At 34.8% G+C, this 12,717-nt stretch overlaps 1 protein-coding gene across 1 annotated transcript in view; it reads right to left on the bottom strand.

Annotated features, from left to right (window-relative positions):
• LOC121660085 (adhesion G protein-coupled receptor A3-like) overlaps window positions 1–12,717 on the bottom strand; it is a 263,515-nt gene that overhangs the window by 19,489 nt on the left and 231,309 nt on the right. The window lies entirely within an intron of this gene.

Genomic DNA, 12,717 nt, shown 5'->3' on the forward strand with positions numbered 1-12,717 from the left:
CTTTGTTTTCATGCATTTCAACTTGGAACATATTCCTCCATTTTGCTGGAATTGGGTGATTTTTTGTGATTTATTTCAGACCAGGTTCGAGCCCTGACATTTCATGTTTGTGGTCCATTCAAGATGAAAGCTAAAAGGACACAGAACTGGGATGAGAGGAAGAAGCCCACACAGATTTTCAAAACTGGACTAGGTGAGAACTTGAGCTAACTTTTAAGTTGCATCTGCTTTGAATGGAGACTTAAACTAGATGATTTACAGATGTTTCTGCCGATCTTACTATTTTTATGATACTACGATTTACTTACTATTCATTGTTATCTTGTCAGTCTTATGAGAGTCCATCCATACCAGCTGTCCATGCTGAGAGAAGGCTTCTTTAAACCACTGCTCTTCTAGTATATATCAGTATGTAAACTGAAATATATGCACTCCTTAGAGAGCAGACTAATTCACAGTTGAGTTGAGTGAAAATTCCTAAATTTTCAAATATATTCTGAATATTTTTCAATATAAGCGTATTTCAAATATTTTCTAATTTCAAATATACTTCCAATATAAATTTTCAAATAAATGTCTCTGAAGTCTGAATTCTTTAGAAGAGTACAATGCATTATCAAAATGTAATCAAGATAGGACACAATCAAACTCAGAAAGAGACCCTACTTTACATCCCATCAGCAATGCCTACACCTGTGGCTGTAGCCAGCCAAGAATAGTTGAAACCAAGGAGAAATTTATGCTATGTACAAATCCCATTATTATGTTTGATAGGTTGTGCACCCATTACTTATGTAAGTGTCTTATCCCCACTTGCTTTTATCAAACTCCATGAGATGCAGACTTGCTTGATTTTGTACTACACAACTGCATTATTCTTTTTCAGAAACTAATCTACCCTGTAAAGAACCTTAGTGAAGTTTCGTCCTTAGAGTTTGCCAAAAGGAGAAAGCCTACCTTTGTTTTGTTTTGTTTTTGTGGAGAAAATATTATATTAGGATTTATGCAGTTATCCACTTCTACAACTTCAAATTTTTCATCTTGACAGATATGCAGGTAGCCAAGAACTTAAAACTTAGCAAGCAGGTTTTATTAAATATAACAAGCAGCAGGGAAGCATTAAAATATGCTGAAGATAAATTTTTTTTTAGATGGTTTTAAGACATTTGGTTTCTTTCTGGAACACCTTCTCTTTTACAGTCTATAGGATGTAATTCAATCTGCTAATCTAGAAGCAGCAAAGAGCATTCTTTTTTAATGTTATATTAGAAAAAATACAATGGATTAGCCTTCTATTAACCCATAGAAAGAACTGTTCAATTAATGAATTGATTCCACAAAACCATGGAGATTTAGATTTATTGACAAAAATTCAGGTTGACATTTTGTCCTTAATTCACCCTATTCAAAAGTAAGAAACAAAGGTAGAATTGTATGAGTTCATGAATGTCAACCCTGATTTTTAACTTTAATGTTGAGGGGTTTTGCTGTTGTCGGTCTTAGTCTTACTAAGTTGAGCTATGGAAAATCTTTTATGTATGATGATGGCATGAACATTTGCTTTTTCCTATTGTTTAAAAGCTGACATACACAGAAATCTATTTCTGGTGATCTCTATCCCAGATTTAAACCAGAAGCAAAAGGAAAGGTTTTTCCATCATATATAAAAAGGTCAAAAGGTAAGTTTTAAAAAAAATCATAGGGTTTTTTGAGCACTCAACCAGAAGTGATCATGAAACTTTGAAAAAAAAAAAGGAAAAGCAGAGATAGAGTTACTTTTATGAACATTAATTGAAAAATATTAATTAAAATCTAGAAATGGTATGTCATTTACAGAATGTTACTAACATGGAAAAAAAGAGATTTGAAAAGGAAAAAACAGCCATCTTCACAAGAGCATCTCATTGCTCAACTTCCCAGGTCAAAAGGCTGCCTGGCTTTGCTAGCTACAGTACTTGTTATTTGATTTAGCAATGCCAGAACCTCAGAAGGAAATGTTCTCCCTAGTTGGGAAACACTCTCTTAGAAGCATGAAGAGGGAGTATGGGTAACAGGTTGCTTCTTCAATACTTCTAACAGAAGTCTAGGGGATACATGAGCAGGTAAGTTTAATGTCATTCTTATATAAGACAATAACACGAGTACGATAATCCACACTAAACAGTCCAAAATGCCTTACCTACAAATGACAGCCAGCATGGGGTAACTATTCTGCAAATAACAGAGGTCATGATTTGCCTACAGCTTTGAGTAGTGAGAAAGAGTTTTAGAAACATCAGCAATTCCAGAAATCAAATTCCAAAGGGGTATGCATACATTTTTCTTGGAAATGAACTCTGCCTGTAGAGGTACTTTTTTTTCTGGAGAGGTCTAGAAGTTCATCCAATACGAAGAAGCAGCAAGATCATGTGACTGACCACTCATGACTTTTTCTTGACATTGCTAATGAATATTCAAAAGTAGATGCAAATAGTCTCCAGTAATCATAGTTCTCTTACCTCATAATCAATAGATAAAACAATACTAGGTATCTCTTATTATCAATAGATAAATAAATCAGGTATCTTGTGTGCTCGTTTTTTTTTCACTGAAAACCTCACAAATGTTCACTTTCCGATAAAATTGTGAGGGATTCTCTGAGAACTAAGTGTAATCCAATAATAATGGCATTACCCCTTTGTCTGAATGAGTACTCAATCAATACAGACATAAAGTTTAATCTGGATATTCTGTTTTACTAAGGTATATTAGATATTACATATTGAAATTCTTTTAATCTGTATCATTAAAATTACAGAAGATAAGCAGTATTTTTGATCTATGAACCAAAAATCTTGTGACTAAATATGTGTAACTCCCACTGAAAACCGTGTGAGTGCATGTGTTTCAGAGCAGAAGGTGGCCTAATTTTTTGTTATGTTTTATACAGTAAGGTGGTACCTGAATAAAAATACCTGCAGGATCAGCAGCCAGTTTCTACAAGACTCATAACATTTCCAAACACTGAAGGCATATTTGGAACACATTAGCTTCAAAGTCTCTTCTGTCAGAATTCACTTGCATAATGAAACACAGGAGTTTCTTATGAGACCATTGAGGCTGTAGGAATTCAGAAGCAAGTAAGGGTTGAAAAATGAAAATACTGTTAGGAAAAGTCCTTGGTTTACTAGTAACAGAACTGAACATCAGGAGATCATCTAGTCCACTCAAAAGCTCTGAGTCAGGGTCACATTAAACACCTGTTATGACTGGTCTGGCCTTATCTAATCTATGTTAACAAATTGCTTGGGACAGTTCCCACAGCCTCTCAGGTAACCTGTTTTAATTGCCAGCTATACTCATAGTTTGAAATATTTTCCTATTATTAACCTATTTACCCCTTGCTACAATTTAAGATTGTTATTCATTGCATGACTTTCTCTTTAATGACTTCTCATTTGGAATTTTTAATGAACACTAACTTGAAAAGAATCATCTACATTTCCAGTGATGGGTTTCAACTACTTTCGATGTACAATGTCAGGGAGATCAGTGGAAGTTTATGTATAATTTTCCATGGTGTCTCAACTCAAAGCCAAGTGAATTAAACTAATGCAGCTTTTCCTCCCAAGACTTTTAAGCCATCCTTCCAAAAAGGCATGAACCAGAGATTATCACACTTATTTGACAGGAAGTAATGCATAGAATAAGCCAGGCCTGAAATTGAATTTGCAACAGTTATACTAAATATGCTCCAATATATTTAATGTAATATGCATATGTGTGGATTTCGCCAGTTTTGTTTGTCCAAGCAATATGTTTTAATTTCCTTGAATTTTGCTATTCATTATATTAATGAAGAAAAATAAAGATGAATATTAATATTAATAAAGAAAAGTATTCTGAACCATGAAAATAATGTATTTATAACTATGACTGATAATTTATATACACATGCATAAAATATATATTTGGGTTTTGCTAGTTTATTTTAAGATAAGCCATGTGCTTTTTTTGTTTAGCATTTGCTCTTAGAATCTAGTAATATCTTCTAGTCAAAATTACTTCGTGGAATAGTGGCAATGTATTGGTAAATGCAATACCTACTATGTCCTATGCCACGCTATAATTTAATGATTGTACTGTACTGCAGTTATTATCAGACTATTGCACAATCCCGTATTACACTAGTTGGCTGCCTGCAGCGTTCTAGTTTCTGTGACATTGCAGTTTATCAGTCTGCACCACATACTTCATAAATCTTCATGACTTACATTTTCTTGCAACATCACGGTTTTCATTACAGTTCAGCTGGATGTATACTGATGCCTGCTTAAGACAGGTGTTCTGTAACAAACTAAGTTCTATCTTTCTCACAGAATAATTTTTGTAAGGAAGAATTTGTATCTAATGTGACTAATTTTTCTCACTAGTTAATGAGTACAATAATCTACCATTAAAAGTCAGATAGTTTCTTCTGTAATTGTGGTGAATATAATTTCATGCAGATGGGAATGCTTAATTCTTTGTCCAAACAATTACAATAAGCACACTTGAAAATATCTTATGCATTTATCTTTACAGCATTTTTGCATAATCAAGTTTAATCTATATGACACCAGAGAGTCATATGAGAAAATATTTAGTTCTTTCAAATCTGATAAAGTTTTCTACAAAGTCCCCACTGGAGTCTGAATATATCATCTTCTAAAAATCCTTGAACTTGTAAAATTTCCAATCAGCGTTTTACATTTTGCCTGGAGCAGCATATCAGAGCATGGAGCATTTTATCAAGCTTACCCACCCTCTAACTTACCCTCTACAATTATGTATATGACTAGCTCAAAGGGATAGTGTGACAAAAATTCTGAATTTCCAGGAAATACCTAGATGTGAACTCAGGATAAAAGCAGCTGAAAATTCGATCTAATAAAAAGTTCTGCAGATCAGCATGTAGCAGTTCCAGCCTTTCAAAGCTGAAAATATCACAGAATTCATTATAAGTCTTCATGAAGCTCAGAACTTTGAAAGCTTGCAAATACTGTAACTTAGATAGTAAAAATTTCTAAGCCCCAAGCCCATAATTTCCTCATTAAATGACCAAGTATCACTCAGGTGTGGTCATTTTCTTTTTTTGGCTATGTTTGTCAATAACTGTAGCACTGGAGAGAGTTTCAGTTGAACAGACCTGTCTAAGTGACTTGCTTGTGCTGTTTAAACTACTTGTTTACAAGTAGTAAGTTGTCATATGTTTCTTCTGCAATAATTGTAACCCATTTCTTTCCATCTATACTAAGTAGCTCAGACACCATTCTTTAAACAAAGAGAAAAAAACTTCACCGTCTACTTTAACATCTCTTCAAGATTTGGTACTATTGTATTTCTACCCTGAAAAGTGTCAACATCGTGTGTATCTTTCCTATAACTTAGCTAATGAAGTTATGACAGTAACAAAATCCTTTTTCTACTTCGATTTTGACATGCGCTTGAACTAAGTTCACATCAAGGAGGAGCCTGTGCTCCAGGGATCATTCACTTAAAGTATTTGGTAGTGCATTCAGGACAGTTTTGAAGAATAGTATTGCCAACTATGCCATGAGAACAAACTTTTGAGATAGTTTCAGTTGGAATTTTGATTCATAAGCCAGATGCAGTGGAACTACAAGCAAAGCAGATGGCTCTGTTATCATCTTGCTCGTAGTGACTCAACAACTCAATCACTCACCTGGAAGGTGGAGAAGCAAAGTTCTAATCACTTCTCTTGTTTGATTAAGGGTTGGCAGGAAAATACCTCCATGCTATGACATCATACCCTGGCAATCCAACGCTGTCAGCAATGAATATTTACATGGCCTGTGCAAAGTGCAACAACTTTCTCAGGATACCACTGACAGTATATGGCTACCCTGTAGCAAATTGTGGATTGCTGTAATATTCCACTATTTTCATTTTACTGGAAATTTTCTTGTGTGGGACAAGTAGTCCAAACCTGAAGTAAACATTTTCTTTGACTTAAGATAATTTTATCCCCATCTGATGGAAATACAATTAGCTTCAGGTTGAAATTCAGTAAAAAGAATTAATGAAAAAGTTTCCCTTATCACCAGTTTGTACCCTTTTCCACTGCAGACCTTTCAGTTACATCCTTACCTCCATCTGAATATATATCAGCATTCAAGAGTGATCATGTTAAATAGGACGTAATATCAGTATGTCCTTGAAGTATCAAAGTATCAAGTTCCAAGTACCTTTAGGTTCTGCAACCCTGTCTCTCCCTTTAACTCTTGATATACAGACTTCCTGTTTTGTTTTTAAGCTCCTCTTTCTTCATTATCTCTAGCTTTTATACCTCAAGGGGCAGAACTGTTCTGTTTTTTCTGGCTAAGGCTCCTTCCAGCATTTTATTTCTTTTTGTTTGAGTGGAGTTTTTGGTTTGTTGTTAGTTGGTTGGTTTTGGGGTGGTTTTTTTGTTTGTTTTGTTTTTGAGAACTTGCCTAAGTTGGTGGGCTGATAAGACACAGCACAATCTGTCTAAAATGCTCAGCATTTCCGTTGGTATTGTTGAATTACTTGTGCTGTGTCATCTTTGAATGCCAGTTATCAAAATTTCCTTCAGAAGCAATGTAGCGTTGTTGAAAATATTACCTCTATAATTAAATCAAACTAAAACCTTGAAAAGGCTGTTTTCCTTAGATTATTTTACTATCCAATGTAACAATATAATACATTATTTTGATGTTGAATATAAGCCTTATTTTGGTGAATAAAATTAATAACAATAGCTGGAAGGGAAACATGGCTTTTCTAACATTGCATTTTTATCAAATGCAAAAAATTAAATAAAGGTATTTTAGCAATATGGTCTTTCTCCTTCCTGGGAAATATGAAAAATATTGAAACAAGAAACATGGGAATAGTGTTTTGCAGATAATATCTCAGAAATATCACTAGATGATCTTTAAGGTCCCTCCCAACCCAAGCCATTTGATAAAAACAGCTGTTACACACTTTATTCTTTTTACGAACTTACAGTATGGAGGTGATAAACAGCCTTGAGAATACATGAAGATTGCAAAAAATTATTAGAGCACAATTTTAAAGTCATCTAATAATATACATTTCTAGTCTTAATTCACATATCTAAAACAAGAAATGCTGACTATAATATCAGAGACATGAGTTAAATTTCCTGATGACTGACCCTGCCTACATCAAAATATCCCATCCTCTAAGCAAAGGATACAATCAAGTACTTAAATTATATCCAACTTCCTGGAGCAGATTTTCACAGAGACTGTTGGCTCACCATGCCGAGGTTCATCCAGCTGGTGAAAACCTTACTCGCAGGGAGCCATCATTTTCACTTACTCTGCAATGACACAACTGGGTCTATGCTAATAGTAAAGGGTGAAGCACCGAGATCTCCTCAGGACTCCTGAGAATTCTGCCCTGTGGCACTTCCCATTTAATTCAACATGTTCATACTATAGAGAATTTTTAAGAAAAAGACAGATGATCCCTTGGGATAATCAGGCCTAAATTTACACTTTATAGAGGAAGTTTGATATGTTATCTGTGGAAAGGAAAAATGGGCTTTCATGGATCAAGACTCTGTGAGTTAATATTTAAGGACATTTCACAAAGAAGAAAACAATGGGCTGCAATTGATGCTTTCCATCTGACCTCTTTCTCTCTCCCTCTTTCTCAATCACTGTTTCATACTAGAAGACATGAATTCATGAGAGCCAGCATTAATGAAAAATGCACTAGAACTTAACTGCATTTCAGAGCTGCTGGTGTCAAGGGGACAAGCAATGTCTGTGTCTGTCAGAATGTAAATTAAGTCGCTTCATATGATTCAGTCTGAAGATTCAGAAAAGGGCATGGCCAAAAAAATGGCGCATTCGCCAAATTTGATGCTGAATAAAGTATTTCTTACCATAGCCAAATGTTGATCCCCCATTACACTGCTATTAAGCTGCAATAAATTGTAACCAACTCGTTATAAATGATAGGGGACATTAGCAACGATCATTCTCTGAAGATCCTGTCAGCCTTAGGAATATTTGAAAGCATTAGTTTTTTTTATTCTAGAGTTTTTCTCTGGACATAAGCATTCTTTAAAAACGAAATATAAGAAGCCTTTGGTCTTTATAACTGGAATGTTTCAGTATCTCCATTATGGTGCAAAAATATCACGTGACAATTTCTAATGACGTAATGAATATTGCTGTGTGCAACTCATGTTCAGGACACAGCCTGCTCTATTGGTAACTTACTCAGTAAAAATTTCCATATAACCAATTTGTGATGGAAGTCACAACATTTCCTGCTGGGCTCTCTCAGGACCAGCAGTTAGGCAAACACAGCAGTAGGTCCATTTGTGCCCATGTGTTGGTTTCCAGCTTGTCAGAATTCAGATCAAGCAGATAAATGTGCATCCTGAGACAAGCAGGGTTAACACTGTGAGCAAAGCACTAAGTGGATGCCATGACCCCTGTGGTATCATGCAAGTCTGTAAAATCCCCTCACTGTAAGGCAAGAGCCTCATCACAGGATTAGTTGGCAATAACAGTAGGAGAGGATTTTCTTGTATTTGAAAGTTTAGTGTGGTTTCTCCTTTTTGCAGAGAAAGGATTTAGCATAATTCAGTGTCTCGAAGATACTTAGCTGCTGTTTAGCTGGGTGTTACTGATTAATGTTTAGTAGCTGAGAGAAATATGAGTTAGGAATGAATGTGAAGAGCTGCTGCCACATTGCCGAGGAGAGGGGGAGGATGCAGTGCAGCACTACCACATCTCACATGAGCTCAGGGTGTAGGTTGTTAGTCACCACTAGACCATAAACACAGCTCATTAGGAAGACCCCTTTTGTTGCTGCTTTGAGGACATGGCTCTGTACTCTGGAAGTGTATGTACAATGTACAGAAACTTGCCCACATACAAGCTCATATAGAATAGCAGACACTCATACACACATCTGCAGGTAAACATCCATTAGCAGATTATTAGAGTTTGACCAAATTACTCCCATTCTCAACTACTGTACTCTAGGTCTGCTCTGTGTGCAGGCTTAAAGGACAGTTAAGACAGTTCAAAATATGTGAAATAGGCAAACAGCTTTCTCATTCTGAAAATGATTCTTAACTCTTAAAATTATTTAAGGTTGAAAACAGTAAGAGAGGGGAACTGAAGCCAGTGGTATTGACTGTAGGTACTCTGCATGTGCTGCTGAAAACTGTTTCAATTTGCCTCAGTTTTGATTTCTTAGCCATAGCACTAAGGCTAGTACTTTGAATACAAAGCAAAGGGCACAGTCCTTTCTGAAATAGCTACTACAGCTAGATATACAATTTTTCTAAAGCACTGCATGAGGTACATTTCCTAACAGCCCCACAATTTTAGAAAGAACATTTTAAAAAGCTTATCAAAATATGTTACATAAAAAATAAAATGAAGTTCAACAGAGACAGCGACATCAACTATTATCCATTTTGCTGTTGATTCTGCAACCTTATTTATGCACATTGATGCTTTTTCATGACAGATATGGGATATTGGACTCTGTAATCTGAAGATTGCCATATTAGTTATCTTGCAAGACATTCATTGAATAGAAGAGGTGGGAGAACATTAGGAGATATATTTGTACCTAACCTTGAGATAAAACTTAATTTTCTGTCTCCTTATCACCAATCTCTGGCCCAGCTGGCAGCTTATTTATTTTTTATTTTAAATGTTTAGAATGCAATTGTGCTCACTAGTTATCTTATTAAAAATGAAAGTAATCTGATTTTTTTTCTGTCTCTCTAGAAAGAAATTATTTTAATAGAATATCTTTCAGAAGTATTTTTTGCTGGTCTGTACTTCTGTCTAATCTGTGTGTGTGCCGAGCATTGCATGAAAAATGCATCCACTTAGCAGGCACAAAAACTAACACTACTTGTGCCTCAGCTTGGGCTGATAAGAAGTTTTGTACATTGCAGTAATAGCTGAATCTTGCATGCCCCTTTGCCTTTGCTGGCAAAATCTGCCTTCAGATGAGTCAGAAGCTAAACACTGACAGGTTTAACAAATGTCCACAGAGGATGAACAGATAGAATTATTTATTTCTATTAAGAATACCAGAGAGTATATTTTACAGGAAGTAATTTCATTATCTGTTGAAGTGCTAAGGTTCAGAATTTTAATACACAAGACTCAATGATGCATTAATTTGATCCACCTCATTAGCATCCAGGCACACTTAGAGAAAAATGCCAAAATTGTTACAGTTGGTTCCAGTCATCAAAGTGATAGACCCTGAGGGGTTTAACTCTGTAATTAACAGATAATATATATTTCATGAATAAGATGTATAATAAAAAATAGTGTATAATGTACAATGTACATAATGTATCATATAATGCATGATTAACATATAAAAAGAGGCAATATTTAAAATCATATTGCTATGAAGTAAAATTAGACTGCAAGTGTTTCAAATTTGATCACTCCATCTAGAAGAGAGAAAACTTAAAGAGAACGACAGTTTTACATAATAGGATACTTATTGCTACAGCTCAAAGAAAAGTATGAGAAAAGATCAGGGGCACCTCATTTGTTTTGCTTCTGCAAATGAATATGCAAACAGCAGGCAGAGAAACTGAAGCAACTCTTACAAGCATATGTTCTTTTCTACTAATAGGTAAGGTCTCCTTTTAGATACTCTGGGGTTTTTTTTCACTACTTCAGCTACTTTTTTAGAATGGACCAAGCTCTGTTAAAAAAATGTGGTGAGACAATTTTTATAATTTCCTGGTAAACTCCACGTGATAGATTTATGTACTTATTTTTGGCAATAGACCCCACTTACTGACTCACAAAAGACATCCTTATGTCTCATACAGCAAGTGCATATATAAGGAATACAAAATACTCACATGTGGACTGCAAACACCATCCATCAAATACAACCATTACCAAAAAAGACTGAAGGACAAAAGCCAAGTCTAGACTTCTTGCCAAACACATTCATATATTTGTATTCAACAAAACTAAGTCTATAGAGAAGGATCACTGACAAATTACCTCTTGTTTAAAAATGTCTTGTAGACTGCATTATTTGCCTCCTATCACTGGCAGTCCTGACAGATAAAGCTTAACTCCATCTCCATTTGAATAAACCTAATACTATGTAGCTACCTACTGGTGTCAAATGAAGACAAATTAACACCCCCTCACCCAAACCCAGATGTTATCGCTTAAGTACCTGAGGAACAATATGTATAAAGGCTGGCATTGGCTTATAGACACAAGAACACTGACTAGTTAAAACATTTCTTATAAATGACTGCATTGAAATGTAAGCATCTTAAATGGATTTTATGGAAATATTATGACAAAGAATAATTCAGAATTTAGTTTTATTAGAACCAGGAAAGGTAAAATGCCCCCCAAAATGACCATTATCATTCTAAAAGAACAAACAACTACTAATTATGAGTTTAGCATTTTCTTGCTTAAAGTGATTCTTAATTTTACATATACTATGCCTGTTTTCTACATGAAGTGAAACTGATCCTTACTATTTTGAATCTAGTGCTAACCATTGTGAAATTCTATTAGACATTTCAGTGCCTGTGTCTCTAGGATATATGGTGCTCTGTGTGATAAAAATAACTTAGAATAATTTTACTTAGCTATTAAACAATTATACTCATGTTCTCTTGCAGCTAGAAGGTGGTTTATCATTTCTATTGCTAAACTTAAAATAGCTACCATTTATTTTCACTGTCTGAGAACCTCAACATGACTGGTAAAACAAAGATTCTAATTAGACTAATCTTTTCTGTAACCTGATTGTCTATTGTTTTCCAACTCAAACAAGATTTGAATTTGAAGAACATACACTGTGCTGGGTCTATGTAACTTGTAACAATTTTCTACCTTAATAGTCACACTGCAGCATTTGAAAATTGGCAATTATTCATTTTGCCATGAGGTGGTAACTGAAGGAGTGAAATTCTCATCTCTGAAGAATGGTATAGTAAATCATGGATTAGCAAAGTCAGGCACCCTCAGTGAAAGCTTATCCTCTTGCTTACACCTAATAAAGCTAAGGATCAATATGGCACTCCTTCTCATCACAATACACATTTTATGTTAACTTTAATAAATTTCATCTCTAGAAATAAAGTGTTTTAAAAAGAAGAAAACTAGCTAGCCTTCTAACTAAAATCACACTAGCAAAAATTTGACTCTGCAGAATCAGACAGAAAAACTCAATCTTCCTACAGACTTTCAACAAGTTGTGACAACATCACACAGTTATCTATAAATGCTACTTGTTAAAAATTTTGTATTTAAAATAAAATAAGATACATCTGTTTAAAAGAATACACTGTGTATTTTTCACAGAAAAGACCTCCACTATAAAACTGAGGTCTTTAGGCTCAATTGACCATTCATATTTTTCCATGATCTGTGGGGTAAGAGAGGCACCTCCATAAGATAATTCATCCTGTCCTCACACAAACATCCAACACAGATGGGAGGAATTGCTCTCTGGAAGTTCTTTCTCTGTCTCTCTCCAAAATCTTTATAGGGACAATACATAACTTTGGGTAATACCTAATTTTGTATAGCTAAGATCAAAAAAGATGAATTAATCTTCTCATGCCTTTAGCTGGAAATCCTGGTTTGTAGTAAGGTTTTCCTGGAGTCATTTTTTTTCTTGTGCAGACTGACTATTTTGGCT

The sequence above is a fragment of the Corvus kubaryi genome, unplaced genomic scaffold (genome assembly GCF_017639235.1).
Source record: "Corvus kubaryi isolate FWS band 111438036 unplaced genomic scaffold, C.kubaryi_AGA036_p1.0 138, whole genome shotgun sequence".
Lineage (NCBI taxonomy): Eukaryota > Metazoa > Chordata > Aves > Passeriformes > Corvidae > Corvus > Corvus kubaryi.